Consider the following 18,550-nt stretch of genomic DNA (forward strand, 5'->3'; position numbering starts at 1 on the left):
TTACCTTAGTCCGAGAACCTAGGGTTACAAATCCTAGCCGGCTTTGTCAGTGGACACAGAGTCCTTCACAATTCTGCTATCTTTGTTTTGTACGACTAGTCATCCATGGGTCTTCCTAAATGCGTCACGGGCCGACCAATGTGGCGCAGGACGGAACCGAACAAAGGTCCTCACCTCGACCCACCGGACCTCACGCGGTGACACACCCTCTGCCCCCACGTCTCATTATCTTCTCACACCCACACATACCAACACAAACACCACACACACAGAAAATTTCTCCTGGTGCCTCTATTCCCTCCCCCTTGCATATACACACTCAAGGGAATGGAATCTCTTGTCGTGACGGCATATTCGTCTCTCTCTCTAGACCACTCTCATTTCTCGTGTTATCTCTCCCATGCCCCCCTCCCCCCCCGTCGGCCCCTCTATCCATGCCTCTCTCGAATACGTAATACACACACATACCTCTCTAGGCCCCGCCAAATGCATAAACTACACATTCACACATGTTACATCACGTACCCCATCGATCTAAAAAGCCCCCTCTTCACATTTATTTCGCATACAACATTCCTTTTGAATAAAGTGTGGCCAAAAAATTATTTTAGAGTTTCTACATATATACAACATTACAAAGTTATATGGAGGAGGACGAACGCTAATTTGCATTGCATGGTGCCCACAATGATATTTATTCCGCACTATGAATTTGTATATTTTTATACTATATACAAAGTTATTCATAATAAAGAGAAACGAAGAGCATCTCTCTCTCCATCGCATACCCCCCTGTACGCCTCTTTCACGTATGCACACAAAACTATCTCCAGGTCCTCTAAAAGTAAGCCCCCAGAAAATTCACGCATGTTTCATCTTTCTCTCGTGATATATGCAATGACGATCATTGTATTTGAAGCAAAAGCACGATATGAACATTGGACTTCAGAATCCACTCATTATGGTCACCATTTACGTTTAGTGGTTATTATACAGTCACGGGCTCATCGTACAACTCTATATTTGCTCATGACATGACTAGTTGACCAGTTAAATGCTCCACGTGGCACCTCTAGTGTTGCATCACATTATCTCACTACGATCGTGCCCACCTGTCAACTTGTATCTACTCTACATCTACACTCTTATAAAATACATAAAATACACTCTTATAAAAAAACAGAGTTGGTGATGATGGTGTGCCTGCCATCCTGCAATATAGGCCGTCCGATTTATATCTGGCGGATAGGAAAGAGACTATGGCAATTTTGCAAAAAGGTACCCACACACCTCTCCACATTTGCAAATAAGGCCTTCCCTCGTTCATCCTTTTCTGTCACAAGATAAACAAGTCATACAAATGCATCTTGATGTTACGTGCAACGCACGTGCATCTTGCTAGTAAGAATGAAAACAAACGACAAAAAAATATTTGGATGGTGGTTCGAAGTCATGACCGCGGGCACAACGGACAAGGTGGCCTTGTATTGGTATGCTGAGCCGTCTGTTTTAACACACAGGAGCTGGTGTGGTGATTATACACACACGCACGCATGCACACGAATTGCATCCACGCAACACTCACACAAACACATGCACCCATGCACGCACGCAACACTCACACGTACACACGCAGCCACGCACGCTAGCAACACTCACACGCACGCACGCACGCAATAATGCACACACCAGTACACCACACGACCAACACACACACTCTCACGCTCAAGTGCTGAACCTACACGTGCATGCACACACATCAGGCCCTGACAGACACATACGCAACCAGGTGATTCCTGCGCACGGGTTGGAGCCTTGTCCCGCCTACGTAAATTTGTGTTTATCTGACCTTTTGCCTATGCGAACTGACAGGTGGGACCCACAAGGAACGTGGTCAATTTAACTAGTCAACATGGCGCCACGCAGACTATTTGGCCGGTCAACAGAGTGCAATCTGATGTTGAACAGTGAGCAAGTGACCGTATAATCACCGCAAAACATATATAGTGACCGTAATCAGCTTATTCTGAAGTTCGGTGACCGTATTATGCTTTTCTCTCTGTAGGCCCTCCAAAACTACATCTCTACACATTCTCGCATGTTACATCTAACAACTATGCAATACAGCACTACTACTACACTCTAACACAATAAATCATATGTGTTTTTTAGTTTTACTAGATATCATATTGTTACTTATAATTATTCAGATTGCATACATTAAAATTGCCTTTGAAATGTATGGCCAGTATCATCTACCCCGCGGGAAAAATCCCGCCCTTTCCTGTTTAATCGAGTTTGTATCGATGGATCGTGCGAAACAGCAAAACTATAGTACTATACAGTACAAGTGACAGTTCACTAGGCCGTCGTGTCGTCTACTCCTCCGTCGTAAGAGTGGAGCGCTCGCTTTCATAAATCTTCTAGTCCCTTTCGCCGACATGTGGGACATCAAGCTACCGGGTCCACGTGCCATACCGGAATACAGTGTAGAGCTGCTGGGGTGAAGCACCACAGTCATGGCACCGGCGTAGTAATGAGCAATGAGGCGTCAAATCACAAAGCTGCACCTTTCCCGCACTTAAGTTGGAGGGACGAAGCAACCATCATTTCACTCGTTGCTGAATCCGCTTCTCCCTCATCTTCTTCAACTTAACCACGTGTTGCTGCTGCCATTGTTCTATCTCATGTGGGACGCGGATCGGCTTGGTAAAGCACTGACACGTGGGACCGCATGTTAGCAAACCGCCAGGACAACGTCCTTCGAAAATAAGAAGCCTAATCCTAGACTTAAAAAGGGCTACGTAGCTGCTACATATACTTTCCATCTAATCTATATATGCCCCCCTGATTTTTAGGTGGGGTGGGCCTAATCCTCTCCTTTAATCCAATCAAATAGTCCCACATCACATCAGTTCGTAACTTTATGTAAACCATTACGTGGATGTAGCATTGCTCAAATAAGAAACCTCCCCCGCCATCCGCGCGGCAAAATCACCTCCTTTTTACTAATCTTGATTCTATAATTTTTTAGATCAATATAATTGAGATTTGTATAGATAGCACACAGGAGCAAAACCAAGTGGTACGGTTAAGGGCATCCACAATGTGTAGCCAAATGTGAAAATAGCTTTTGGCATCGTGGGAACCATTGTGGATGGTGTTGCTAAAGCCAAAAAGATGGAACCAAAGCTCCCTGATTGATTGATTGAAGGAATAGAAAAATGCAACATCTCTCCTCTTCTCCCATGCTTGGACGCATGTAGTACAGTATAGAGCACAGAGTCTACTCCCCTGTCCCTTCTATCACAAATCACAAAGCAGTGAGGCGTCAAATCACAAAAGCACGGACGAAGCAACCATCATTTCACTCTTCGCTGACTCCGCTTCTCCATCGTCTTCTTCGAGAAACCATCTCACCGCACTAATACTCCTAGTAGTACTAGTAAAGGACTTCCTGGATGCAAATAAGGCGGTTATCTCGGCTTGCAGGCGGCACTTGCGAATGACTTACCGTGGTCTCCCTCAATGGTGTTCTCCGTCGAACGCACTTCGCCAAACCACCCAAAAAAAGATATTGTCGACGTCACCTCAATGGGGAAGGAAGTCAAATATAGTTACTACCTCCATTTTTTTGTACACAAGGCCAGTATATCAAAATTACAATTTGCAAAGGGCCACTAACACTAATCGAGGCAAAATTGATGGGGTTAGCAACCAAGGACATTAATATCCCCTGCATGCATGCGGAAGTGAGAAGTTTGGTTTGCATGGTGCTGCATTAATCAAGTGATGAGGAGTGAGATGGTTAGCTCTTTGGTCTTTGGAGAAAAAAATACGCATTAATTGACACGTGAAACGAGGATTTGTATCGATTAAATCCCGCGAAGGAAAACCCCACCTTTCTTTTTTAACACTAGTACTCCTAGTACGTACTTATCCTGTTTGGGTCTAGGCCTTGCATTGCCAAACTTCGCCACACATTTTTGCCAAGCTTGCCTAAAGTTTTCAAAATGAGAAGGAGGTACACTTGCGCACGGCTGTCGCGGTCACACCGCACCCTCACACGGTCGCTCCTACACGCCGCGGTCGCACCGCACCCTCACACAGTCGCTCCTGCACGCCGCAAACCCAACCAAGGGAACGCACCCTCGCTGACACGTGCTATCTCATGTGAACAAAGCAAACTCAGCCATCCTATCACTGACACATAATTTTCTTTCATAGAGTATGTTTATCCAACCGCATGTTGGGGAGTATCCGTATGGCCCGTGCGGTGGTCTGTTGGGGAAGAAGAAGAGGTGAGGAAGAAGGAAAGAAGGGTTAGGAGACATAGGATATTGATCCTACCGCCTGAAATGGTAGACTGGCCCAAGTCAGGCGACTTGCATAACAAATATATGTTTTTACACAGCAAAAGATCCATAAAAACAACAACATAAAGAAAAACTATCACTGCTCGTGGAAAGAGACGGCCTCGTCGTCTTTGGCTGCCGGCGCGAACCAGCCATCACTGCCGACGTGTGTCTCCGCACCGTGGTTGTCCTCGGCCTCTAGCTACTCGTTCAAGCGGAGCGTGCGGGCGCTCTACACGGACGAGAGCATAGCCCGGTTCAAGTCGAGGACCTCGATGGCAGTGGCATCCGCGCGCTCCACGTCGAGTCGAGCCTCCGCCGCCCGGTTCAAGTACAGGACGTCCGGTTCCGCCTACAGGAGGGCGTCGATGAGAGCGACATCCGCGCGCTCTGCGTCGAGTCGAGCCTCTGCCGCTCGGTTCAAGTCGAGGACGTCCGGTTCCGCCTGCAGGAGGGCCTTGATGGCAGCGGCATCCGCGTGCTCCGCCTCAAGTTGAGCCTCTGCCGCCCAGTTCACATCCATGACATCCGGTTCCGCTTGCAGGAGAGCCTCGATGGCAGCGGCATGCGCGCGCTCCGCGTCAAGTTGAGCCTCTGCCTCCCGGTCCTCCTTTAGTATCGCCATGTTGAACCGCTGGTCCGCCTGCACCATGGGGGACTCGGACGCCGGCACAAAGTCGACGTCCATCGTCTCATACCCATCGGGGGCCTTCTGCGCCGCGACCTCCGCCATGAACATTGGATCGACTTCCTCCTCCTCGTAGCTTGGCTCCAGAGAACTCGGGGATTGGCCCGCCACAAAGCGAGCTTGGGAACGGAGGTATGTGGCACCGACCGCCGCTGCGATTTCTGCGCGGCGCTCCGGCGTCAGCATCTTATAGTAAGTGATCTTGCGGCACACCATGGCTTTCCGGCGAACTAGGGGACGCTTGATGCGGGCTAGGGGATCGAAAGGTGGAGGAATGGTCTGGAGATTAGGTGTGGTTTTAGGGCAGTGGCTGGCGTAGGCCGAGCAGCGAAGGTTCTGGTGTGAATAGTGGTTCCGGTGAAGACCGGTCAATCGGTTTTGACTATACATCTCTCTTGTCGCGTTCGCGTTGCAGCCGGGCACACTGGACCCTCCATGTAGCTCACCGAATGGAACGCGCTTCGTCTTGCGTTTTCGCTCGCTTGTGGGACCGCAGTTGAGAGCAAACCGACGTCCCTCCCCCTCCCCCGCCCGCGTCATTTATTATACCACCACTCCCTCCGTTTTATGCGGATTAAATAAAAACAGAGGGAGTATACTACGGATGAGGATCCCCTGACGTGGCCGAACCCATTGAGTAACTGACATGTGGGGCCTAGCAAGCATGGGGTCCGCCAGTAAGTGACCGAAAGGGAGGGTAAGGCAGGGATACCTACATCAGAGGATCCACTTCCACTATACTACTTTGACCAAATGTTAGAGTAATAATATATGACATGCAACTTACACAAATGTTAAAGTAATAATATATGACATGCAACTTACACAAAGCATACGGTCAAATTCGTATGTGAAAGGAGTTTCCAATGATATAATTTTCACATTATACATCTCATGTACTATTAATCTTGTCAATAGTCAAATTGGAAACCATCTCGAGTACAAATCTAGGAGTACGTACGAATCTAACGATATTGATTGGGTGTTGTTGAATGTTGATACCTTTTTGATCAAAGTGGAGATGCTTTGACTACACATAAAACTTATATGTAAACTAGAAAGGATAGGAGGGAGTATATTGTACGTTCAAAAACAAAACGAACATTGAATACCCTTTATATATGATTTGTGGATGCTATGATCACCGATTCAAAATTTTGAATCCGTCTTAGGTATCACGTGCCCCCACTCGTTCCCTCTCGATTTCATCTGAGGATGGACTCGACTGGAGGGCGACATGATCGATGGAGAAGAGGGTTGGAGAGGAATGAGAAACAAGCAAACGCCACATGATTATACTTGAACGGCTCAAATAAACAATAAGTTGTCTCGCTTGGCCTACATATTGAAAGGCCTAATGCGCAACGCGGAGCACTGACGCCCGAATATGGCCGGGAAAACAGGGAAACCGACATGTGGGGCACACCCGTCGGGACGACGTAGCGCAGACTAGTCCAATGGAGGAGCTGGCCCACGACCTCCTCGCCACTGACAACCGTTCATGTGGGTCGTTGGGGCCAACAACAGGGCGCAGCTCCAGCACCGCCTCTGGACACGGCGACCACGGTGAGCGACACGCTCATATCGTCGCTAGACACGGTTGTTTTCAGTGTGCCGAGGGTGGCGTTAGTGTTGTGGAACGACCAACGGTATGTTTGGTTTGTGCCCAAGGTTGCCCCATCAAAGCATTGGGTAGCCAAAATTTTGGTTGAGCTATTGGTTGCCCATGATTTGGCCGACATTGGCAAGAAAATGAACTAGAGTTGGCTAGAGTTCATTGGCATGCCAAAGAAATGGCAACCATCCAAACAAAGACCAATCTTTGGGTCATGACCAAAATTTTGGTTGAGGTATTGGTTGCCCATGATTTGGCCGACATTGGCAAGAAAAATGAACTAGAGTTGTCTAGAGTTCATTAGCATGCCAAAAAAATGGCAACCATCCAAACAAAGACCAATCTTTGGGTCATGGCCAAAATTTTGGTAAAGTGCACTTTGGCCACAATCCAAACACACCCCAACACTCGGCTCGTCGAGGATGCACGGGGCGCCGCGACGCATCCGCGGAGTGGTGTAGCGCGGCCAACTGCATCCTCTGGACCTGAGACCATGCCGGATCGTCTTGCTTTTTCAATGACATGCGGGGATCGCATGTGAGCAAAGGGCATCTCCAACGTTGCCACGACCGCAGCTGACTACCCTGGCACACCAAAACCCTCGTCCCTCGCACCGTCGCGCGGTGCATTCCTAGCTGGCGCCAGCTGCCCGCATTCATGCCGTCCGTTTGTATGTCGTCGTTAAGAGGCTCGGTGCCCGAGGAACCAACTCCGGCGACTTAATGACGCACCCAGACGCTTGGCTTCACCGAAATGCGCTACTTAAAGCGGCAACGCCTAGCTAACCTCCAGACCATAGCGCATCGTCCTCCTACCTGGCACCACATCCGCCATGACCGCAAGTGCAAACGTTCTGCGGGAGAGCTTGTCTTCAGGGATGAAGCTTGAGGTCGCCGCCCTCGCTCAAGTCGCCTCTCGCGACGCAATAGCGGCGTTGCCGGACGCGGACGCGACCGCACAAGCGGTGGCCACGCTGGCGGCCGACGACGGGAGCACCGTCAGCCACACGTCCTACTTGCCGCCGTCCAACGTCCGGCACCGCCGAGGTCGGGGACTCCTCCGTGGATGAGTAGGGCATGGGAGGCGGTAGGGCATGGTGTGCCAACTGGCCGGTCCATATCCCGTGTTCTACTCTTCCTCGCCGGAGACCGCACCTTCACTTCACGGGTCTTGAACCCCGCCCCCGTACATAGAGATCGTAGATGGAGGACGTCGGTCGCCACCGTAGAATAGGTTTAGGGTCGGGTTTCTTTTATTTTCTTTCCTATAAAAGTTCGAAATGTAATGAAAATCTGCCATGTTTGCATTAATCTCGGCAGGTGTATATGAACTTTCACAATAATATACATATTGTAGGAGTACTAGCAAGATGCCCGTGCATTGCATGGAAGATCAAGATCTTGTGGGAGAAAAGGATGAACGAGGGAAAGCCTTATCTGCAAATGTGGAGAGGAGTGCGGGTAAATTGTCATAGTTTCCTTCCTATCCGTTAGATATAGATCGTACGGCCTATATTGCAGGATGACAGGCACACCATCATCACCAACTCTGCTTTTTATTGAACCGAGACAAATCTAACATGCGAAGTAAAATAAACACATAGGGTCTATACATACACAAATTATCTTAGGCACTCCAATAGTACGTCCACTACACATTCACGCATTTCACATCTTTCTACATCTACGGGAACCTACGAAAGGGTTAACGTAAATTGCCTCTCTCTCTCTCCTCCCCTGATTTTCATGGTGGTGGGCCCCTCCCACCCCCAATCTACAATCAACAGCTCACACATTTCACATTACGTTAATTACGTAACTGGGATTACATAGGTGTAGCATTACTCGTCCTAAAAAACCCAACTAAGCCAACCTCCTAGCATATTGCGCGGGAAAAGACCTGGCCGCGCTGTTTTAGTCGGGATTACCGGATTACTAGTAGTAGTATCGATGGATCGCGCGAAGCAACAAAAAAATTTTTTGAGGGGGCGAAGCACCTAGTTTAAAAGGAAAAAAGGCGGTACACTCACAGCACTCCTGTCGCGGTCGCATTACACCCCACACACGTTCAGTCCTGCACACGGCTCACGCAAACGGAACGCGCTTCGGCTTGCCTCTTCACTGACACGTGGGACTGCACTTGGAGAAACTGACCATGCGCCAAACTCCCCCCGCCCACAGCGTGAAAATCCCCCCCCCCCCCACACACCCAAAAATTCCCCCCAAATCCGATTCAACCGGCCTTCGGCCAACTAGCTAATAATATTCCCCAAACCCCCCCCTCCCCCCCGTCCCCCTCCACTCCATTCACTCCGCCAAAGCCGCCCTCCCCGCCGCGCCGATACATCGGCGCTGCGATTCGGTGATCATCTCGGTCCCACGGTACGCTCTCGTAGACTGCCGTCCTCTAGCCGCGCCGCCACCTCTGGCTACGTTCTTGTGGAGGCGCACAGCGGTCAGCGCCGCCACCGCTGGCAATGTTCGTGTGGAGACGCACGGCGGTCAGCTTCTCCCACGATACGCGCATTCTAGACTGAGGCCCCGTTCATGTCGGTGTAGCGCTGAATGTTAGCTGATAGACGTTGTTAATTTCACTGTTTGCCGAAGTAGTTTACTGTCAATATGCTCTGCTTAAGAAGCTCCCTTGCCGTGTTCTGCACTCAATCTGCTTAGCTGAGATGGCATGCCAAGGCCGATTAGTTGCTAAAATATCCTGTCATATATTTATTGTGACGTGGATTGCCATGGTCTAGTAGCCAATCTGTTAGGTGAAATAGCTCTACACCGTTTTATACTCGATCATTGTTGCTGCAATGGCCTTCGATAGTTCGATGGCTGTGTGCTCGGCCTCATTGACTGCTGAAACAGCCTGCCATAATTTGGCACTCAAATCTGTTTGCTGAATTAGCTTTACATATATCTCGTTACTTAGATTTGCTCGTCCAAATATCTTGCCATAGCTTTAGACATCGACCTAGGTATTTTTTTTGGACTTCATAAAAAAGCATATATGTTTTTCCTGTAATATCTAGTAGAAGAACTAATTTGTATGTCTAACAGATGGACAGGACTTGGATAACTTCTGCTCGAAGATTCTCCGCTGCATATGTCGAGGGGGTTGAAAACTTCATGAACTTTATCAGAGCTGAGTACGGTGGTCCGAAATCCGATGTGCTCTGCCCATGTAGCAGTTGTATGAATTCAGTTACAAGACCCCAGTCAACTGTGCAAAATCATCTACACTTGTATGGGATGTCGGTCACATATACTAGGTGGGTTCATCATGGTGAAGCTGTGAACGTTAATGTTATTGACTACGTGGAAGCAGCAGATCACCATCTTGATCTGCCTGATGCTCAGGTGGAAGAGGAGGAGGAGGTGGTGGTGGCGGAGCCAGTGAGTTTGACCAACATTGAAACAATGCTACGAAATGCTCGTGCATTCCGTGAACTTTCACCTGCAGAAAAAAAAACGGTGGGCCCGCATGTTGGAACAATGCAACATTGCTGTCACCCCAGGAAATAAGCTGTCAGTATTCTCAGCTATGGTCACCTTTCTTCAGGTGAAGACATCTGAGCGGATGACCAACAAATCATTCGATGCGATGTTGGCTGCTTTCCGCGAATCTTTCCCAGATGCGTCTGAGCTGCCACACACCTACAGTAAAATGAAGAATTTCCTTCGTGTAGTTGGAATTGGATATGATATGATCCATGTTTGTAAGAATAATTGTGTTCTGTTCTGGAAGGATTATGCCAACTTAAGTGAATGCCCGAAATGCAAATCATCAAGATGGAAAGATGGCGATGTTGTGAAGAGGATTCCTCATAATGTTCTGAGACATTTTCCAATTACACCAAGATTGCAGAGGTTGTTTCATGATGCTAAAACAAGAGAGGATGTACTGTGGCATTCTAGGAACCAGGAGTACAGAGATCAGAATGTAATGAGCCATCCATCTCATGGTAGTGAGTGGAAAAGCTTCAATGATAAACACAAAGAGTTTGCTGCTGACCCGAGAAACATTAGACTTGGCTTAGCTTCAGATGGATTTAACCTATTTGGCCACCAGAGCGCCACATATAGCATGTGGCTAGTGCTTGTTATCCCTTACAACATGCCTCCAAATGTCTGCACCAAAGAATCAAACTACATGATGGCCTTGCTCATCCCAGGTCCAAAAAGTCCTGGAAAGGATTTTGATTTGTTCATGGAGCCTCTTGTGGAGGAACTTCAACAGCTATGGAAGGGTGTTCTCACTCGATACCTATATAGCAGCCCACCAACTGATTTCTTTCTGCGTGCTGTTATAATTTGGTGCATCCATGATTATCCGGCTTTGGGCACTATGTCAGGGTGAACGACACATGGTTACAATGCATGTGTTCGCTGTGACAGGAATCCGCTGTCATACGCAATACTTAGCAAGATCTATTACATTGGACACCGTCGTTTCCTTGCCAAGGACAAGCCGCATCCTAGAAAATACCGAAGACATGTGTTCAATGGAAAGCATGAAAACCGTGATGCGCCAAAGAGGCTCACTGTCGATGAGTTGCAAGTGGAATTAGAGAATGTCAGGCATATTACACTAGGAAACCATCCTGGTAATGGTAGCGGGAAAAGGAAGCGTGGCAGGGTAGAAGAGAGATTATTATTTACCCGCAGGTCCACTTTGTGGGACTTGGAGTATTGGAAATATTTGGATCTGCGGCATAATCTTGATGTGATGCACATCAAGAAAAAATATATGTGACAGCATTATCGGCACATTCTTAATATTGAAGGCAAGACGAAAGATACCTTAAAATCTAGGATTAACTTGACATACCTAGGTATCAGAAAGGATTTGCAGGTGCAAGATGAAGGTAAACCACGGGATATGGCACCAGCTGTGTACGTCTTGGACAAGGTAAAAAGAAAATAATTCTGTGAGGTCCTGTCACGTGTGAGATTCCCACATGGATTTGCTTCCAACCCTAAAAGGAGAGTCAGTGCAGATGGAAACAAGGTACAAGGGTTGAAAACTCATGACTGCCACGTCCTACTTCAAAGGGTTTTACCTGTTATCCTTAGAGGATTGGGCCGCCCTGACTTATACAGAGCAGTTGCAGAGTTGGGACAATTCTTCAGGGAACTCTACAGTAGGAATATCAGGATAGATGCTTTGGAGCGTCTTAGAGACAAGATACCAACTATCCTATGCGACCTTGAGAAGATATATCCTCCAACCTTCTTTGGTGTGATGGTGCATTTGGCTGTGCATCTACCTGATGAGGCACTACTTAGAGGTCCAGTACAGTATGGCTGGATGTACCCTATTGAAAGGCGGCTAGGCACTTTTAGGGGCTATGTTAGCAACAGAGGTAGACCCGAGGGTTCCATTGCAGAGGCCTATATTGCTATAGAAGCGTTGACATTCTGCTCAAAATACATTGAAACAGCTGATCAGCTTAGCAAAGAGGTGGGAGACAATCCCGGGCTCAATGTTTTCGATTATTCTGTTCGAGTTACAGGGAAGAGTCGACAAGAGGACAAACCTAAAGATTTGGACAAAATGGTTTGGTATGTGTTGAATAACTGTCCTGAGATACTACCTTATATCAAGTAAGTGCAGTACTGCAGCTTATACATCATAATCTACTAAACTTGCAGCACATTCTTATATATTTAGATGTTTGACGCGATCACTATGTTGTGCAACATCTACAAAGAGGAGTTACTGCCGCAAAATCCAAGAAACATTGACAAACTGGTTATGGAAGGATTTGCGAAATGGTTCAAGAACCATGTAAGCTTTTGAAGTGCACTGTCAGTTTTTTTAATATATTGAGTACATAAGATGATCAGTTTGTCTATTTTCTAACCATAGGTTAAGAAGATGCGGGAGGATGGGCAGGCAGTTGATGATGCCCTTTACTCACTAGCAATGGGTCCTGATACTCGGGTAAGACATTATGAATCTTGCGTTGTTGGAGATGTGCGCTACAACACCCTTGCACGAGACGAAGGCAGGAAGACACAAAACAGTGCCATCATGAGCATGGATATGTATGACAAAGAGACAATTGAAATGTATGCTAACATAACAGACATTGTTCAGTTGCAGTATATCTCCAGTTTCGAGGATCATCGGTGTGTGGTTCTGTTGTGCTGTCGTTGGTATAACCTGTTTTCTAGGATTGCAAAACCCAGAGCTGATGATTATTTCAAATCCATCAATGTCAAGGCGGCGTACCAGACCAACGAGCCTTTTATTTTGGAAAATCAAGCAACACAGATATTTTTTTTGGAAGACACATTTGCACGTAGCGATGACTGGAGAGTATTGCAAAGGTTTGAGCAGAGGAATTCGTTTAATGAAGTTGCACAACAAGATGATGCTTACACTGCTCCTGATGTACAAGATAACACAAATGTTCCTAATATCTTTGAGAACCATCACGTCAATGACGCCGGCGAAAACATTGCCTGTCGTGTTGTGGACATACAAGAGTTGATCAAGAAGAAGCCAACGTTCGAGGACGTTGAGGACGAAGAAGAAGATGACACCGTGGGGAATTATGATTCAAACTGATACACATGGCGAAGATGTTGACACTGCTGCTGCGGATGATGATTACATTGCTTTTGTCGTATTTGCCTGTCAGAAGACATTTTTTTATCTACTATGTGAAATTGTGTTTGCTATGACAACTGAAACCTTATGAACATGTTGTTTAGTATTTTGCTGTGAGAACATCACTTGTTATGTATGTTGATTTGTGTTTGGTGATTGTATGACAACTAAAACATGATGACATTGTTGTTTAGTTGTACTCATGTTTGGCTGTGAAACTTGAATTTGATGACATAGTTTGCTGTTGGACTGCAATTTGCTCGACGTCTTCGAATGAGAACAAAGCTGACCCGACAGGGCCTTTGCTATTTATTTATTTATATGAGCAAAAGGGGATACCCCCTGATTTCCGTTAATAGAAATCATTAGATGTTCACAACACTATGCCCAGCCTGCTACATACACAGGTTTCATTCATTACTAGTTTCAGCAAAGTGCTCATGTAGTAGCCACTGAGTACATCACGAGTGCTACATACACTGCAAATAAAGAGACAATCATCCTACAGAGCACATCGATTTTTCCCATTATCTTCACAAGCTCTTTCATCTCCTCATTGCTGTCAAGGCCGTTCAGCAGCTGTTGCTTGGCCATGATTAGAGGAACTACATCTTTAACCTTCTGCTCTGCATCTTCCTCTTCTGCTATTCCTTCAGTTACTTGTCCAACACCCCAACCTGCTGGTATTGGGATTCCTCGGCTAACCAACTAATCAGCGTAGTTGCATTCCCCCACATCAGCAACTTCCCAGAAATACAAATCACACGAATCTTCCCTTTTCTGCATGAATCAAATTGGAAGATCATCAACCAAACTATTAAAAAAATCAGCAACTAAAAGCAGCAGAACAACACTTAAACATATTATTACCCCATGATTCAGGCATTTGTAGAAGACTTGGCCAGGGTTGCGGATTATGGTAGAGACGCGACGGATGACTCTGCGAGATTTGCAGCAGTGGCACCACACCAACGGCAGCGGTTTGCGATGAGCAATCGGTTGCGGTGCGCGTGCCGGCGGGGGTGTGATGAGACCCACAGGCGATGGTACGGGTGGCGAGTTGGCGCATATCTGGTTGTTGCCTGCTGAAGAGCGGGTGGATGAGCAGCCAGCGGACATGGTTGTTGCGGCCAGAGCTTCTGATGCTAGGCAGAGTAAGTAGAGAAGAGGAGAAGCGAACGTTGGATATGTCAGTTTCATTACTTGCGGAGTAGCATAGCATCATATATAGTCATAGTCTAGGTTTGGATTCGAACCAGCTACAGGAGCACGTCTTTCTTTTTTCTAAAACTCGGCAACGTCTCTTTACTGGTACACTAGCTTGTTCTGTACGCCTTCCCAAGTCTTTGATTTTCTTTCCCTTTTTGCGAGGAAGGAAGGAGGACAAAATTGAGAGTTCCTGGGACTCGAACCCAAGACCTCTCGGTTGAAAACCAAGGGTGCTAGTCACTTATGTGGCGAACGTTCCCTGTGAGGAGGACGGCAGACGAACGCATTTTCCTCACAGTTTTCTTCCTATATATAAAAAAGTATGCTACTTGGTGTCCGCTTAGTCAACAAACGATTGTGCCAACCTTGACCGTTGGATTGACATTCAACGTCTGTCGCATTTCTTCAGTCTCTTCTTCCTCGAGCCGCCAAAGCCAAACCAGCGCCGGCGGGACCGCCTGCTCCCGCCTCCCACGGCTGGCTGTGATCTTCCTCGGCTCCTGTTCGTTCCCGTTCGAGGCATCAACATCGTCCTCCGCCTTGGTTCGCTCGCCGCGGTGCCACCCTCCGGTGTTGTCAACATGGTCAACAACCGAGAGGAATAAGGAGATGACTATACATGGTGAGGATGACAGTAGGGACCCAGCAGCGCGTGCAGTAATTTTGTTTTTTTGGGACGGAGAAGGGTATCAACTAGGTTGTGCGGGACCCGTGGCCCGTCTAGCCCAGGCTTTTATTTCATATGTTTAGCACATGACCAGCCCAGTTTGTTTTTTTCCTTTCTGAAAATGGCTAGCCAGCTATTTTGTTTTTTGCAGAATAACCAACATAGGCCTACTTGCTTTTCTACGCCCTGCTGGGCCGGAAATCTTTCAAGACGAGGAGGGATGCATTTTGCCCAGAAAATGGGCTATAAGTAATCAGAAATGGGTTATAAGTAATAATAAATGGGCTATAAAATGAAAAAAAATACAGCAAACAGGCAATTAGTTCCAAAATACTGTTTTCTTTCGGATTTTGATATTTTAAATTTCATTGTTTGTGTGCGGGTAAAATTTCATTGAATTTAAATTAAGGTATATTTAGATTTAAAATTAATTTGAATCTGGCTAGAAATTTTGGGCTCTATGCTGTTTGGGACAGATTTGGAGGCTGACTTGTGGGTCTACTAGGTTGACGTGTACTTTGGCTTTGTCAACTTAGTCCACAAACGATTCTAGCAGCAGTGACCGTTGGATGTTAATCCAACGGCCGTGCTGCTTCTTCAATATCTGATCTTCTTGCTCCAGCCGCCCAAACCAGCTCCGGTGGGACTGCCTGCTCCCGCCTCCCGTGGCCGGCTATGCTGCCGCACAGGCCGCACCGCCCCACCCTACTTCATTACTGGCTAGGCCATTCCTCTACTCACACACACCTCCTGTTATTTTCCGGCGACGGCAGCCGGACCAGTAAACCCTCGTACTCCCCACCGTGTGGGCAACCATTGTCGAGTCTTCCCCTGCTCCGTGTCGTTCCCTTCCTAGCCCTCGCCGTCGTCCACCGCCATGGTGCTCTCAGCACGGCCTGGTCAACGTGGTCAACGAACGACATCCATCGGCCGTGGACTATACGCGCAAAATAATGATTCCTCCACCTGACAGCTGGGACCCATCGGAAGGGCCTCTGTATTTCGTGAAAAAAATGTTCCCCCGCTGACATGTCGAACCCACCTGCTATATCTTCGCATGCTAGGAAGTGCCTCCTTATTACGCACAAAAAAATGAATACCCCCTGCTAGCTGGGACCCACCATAGTGGGAGGATGACTTGTGGGCCAACTAAGTTGACGGAGACGGAGGGCTTTGTCAACTTAGTCAATATGAACGATTCTAGCTCCAGTGACCGTACGATGTCCATCCAACGGCTGTAGTGCTTCTTCAACCTCTGGTCTTCTTGCTCCAGCCGCCCAAAGCAGCGCCGGTCGTGCCGCATGCTCTTGCCTCCCGTGGCCGGCTGTGCTGCCGCAGAGGCCTCACCGCCACCTACTATTCCCACCGCTGGCCAGGCCCCGCGGCGACGGCAGCCTCACACCGCAGCCGAACCAGTGAACCCTCGTACTCCTCTCCGAGCGGGCTTCCACTGCCGCGTCTTCCCCGGCTCCGCGTCGTCCCCCTTCCTAGGCCTCGCCGTCATCCACCGCCGTGGTGCTCTCGGCGCAGCCTGGTCAACGTGGTCGAGGAACGACTTCCATCGGACGTGGACTGTACGTGGAGAGGCTGACAGCTGGGTCCACGGCCGCAGCAAGGAAGTGCCTCCTTATTACGCGGAAAATAATGATTCCTCCACCTGACAGCTGGGACCCATCGGACGGGCCACTGTATTTCACGGAAAAAACGTTTCCCCCTGACTGCTGGGACCCACCAGCTTCATCTTCGCACGCAAGGAAGTGCGTCCGGGCAAAAAAACGATTCACCCCCCTCACTGCTGGGACCCACCAGCTACACCTTCGCACGCAAGGAAGTGCGTCCGGGCAAAAAAACGATTCACCCCCCTGACTGCTGGGACCCACCGGCTACATCTTCGCACACAAGGAAGTGCGTCCGGGCAAAAAAAATGATTCGCCCCCTGACTGTTGGGACCCACCAGCTACATATTCGCAAGCAAGGAAGTGCCTGACAGTCGGGACCCACCTGGCCGAAGCGTACGTAGCGTTGTCATTCTGGTCGCGAACATGTACGTACATACTGGTCAATGTAGAGGCGCGCACGTGTCGTAGTAGGGGCGCGCACATAGCATGTACACGTACGTACAGCGGCCAGGGTGCAAGAAATAAAATACGGCCACGTATGTGTACATACGGGCGGGGTCTCGAACGCCTACTCGCGCATACGTACGGCCAAGGCTCGTGTACATGGCTGGGTCAGAATGGAGAAATAGCATCATCGGCGTGTTCATGGGGAGGCAACGGAATGCGTCGTGTTCATGGAGAGGCAACAGAATGCGTCGTGTTCATGGGGAGGCAACAGAACGCATGGGAGCCAACCGGCTGGGTCGGAACGGAATGCGTGGTCGTGTTCATCGGGAGGGCTTGGACGGAACAGGCGATGGAAATGAGGCCTGGCGTACCGCAGAACGGAAGAAACGACCTTGTGTTCGACCGGCCACGTTCGAAACGGGATCCTGTTCATCGGTAGCGGTCCGGCATACCGCAAAATGGATGAAATGGACCTCCTACGGTTGAAACGGGGGTCCTGTTGATCGGGAGGGGTGTGGCGTACCGCAAAACGGACGAAACAGACCTCCTACGGTCGAAACGGGGGTCCTGTTCATTGGGAGGGGTGTGGCGTACCGCAAAACGGGACTCCACGGGATACTGTTCATCTCCACCGTCGACCTCCTCCAGCCTCCATGGGCTCCTGTTCATCCAGCCTCCACCGCGTGCTACTCCACCGGCTACTGTTCAACCACCCCTCCACCGTCTATTGTTCATCCAGCCCTCCACACCACGGGGTCCTGTTCAACCACCCCTCCACGGGCACCCCTCCACCGTCTACTGTTCATCCAGCCCTCCACACCACGGGGTCCTATTCATCCAGAGGCAACGCCCCCGCTCACTGTTCATCCAACCCCCCCCCCCAACGCTCACTGTTCATCCAATTGATCGGCTTCAGTTAGCAGCAGCAGCGAAGGAATCGCTCGATCAGGTTCAGTTAACAGCCATCGATCGATCGATCGGGTTCAGTAATGCGTAGCCTGCAGTGCAATCGCTCGGGTTCAGTTAGAGCCCAACGCCTCACTCGGGTTCAGTTAGAGCCAATGCCTCGCACACACATGCGTACGTGTACGAGAGAAACACGCATCGCTCGGCCCCCGACCTCCCACCGTAATCGGGAACTCCCCGAAATTTTCCTCCCCCTCGCTTCTACCACGGTTTTTTCCGTCATGGACGGCCCAAAGAATGTCATGCAGTTGCGTCTCCGGCCCGCCCAGGACGAAAAGCCCATTTTCTGTCATGATTTTTTGTCATAGAAGTAGGAGCCCACCACATCTATGATGATACCCGGTTTTGTCACAATTATCGTCATAG

This window comes from Triticum urartu, chromosome 2 (assembly GCF_003073215.2).
Source record: "Triticum urartu cultivar G1812 chromosome 2, Tu2.1, whole genome shotgun sequence".
NCBI lineage: Eukaryota > Viridiplantae > Streptophyta > Magnoliopsida > Poales > Poaceae > Triticum > Triticum urartu.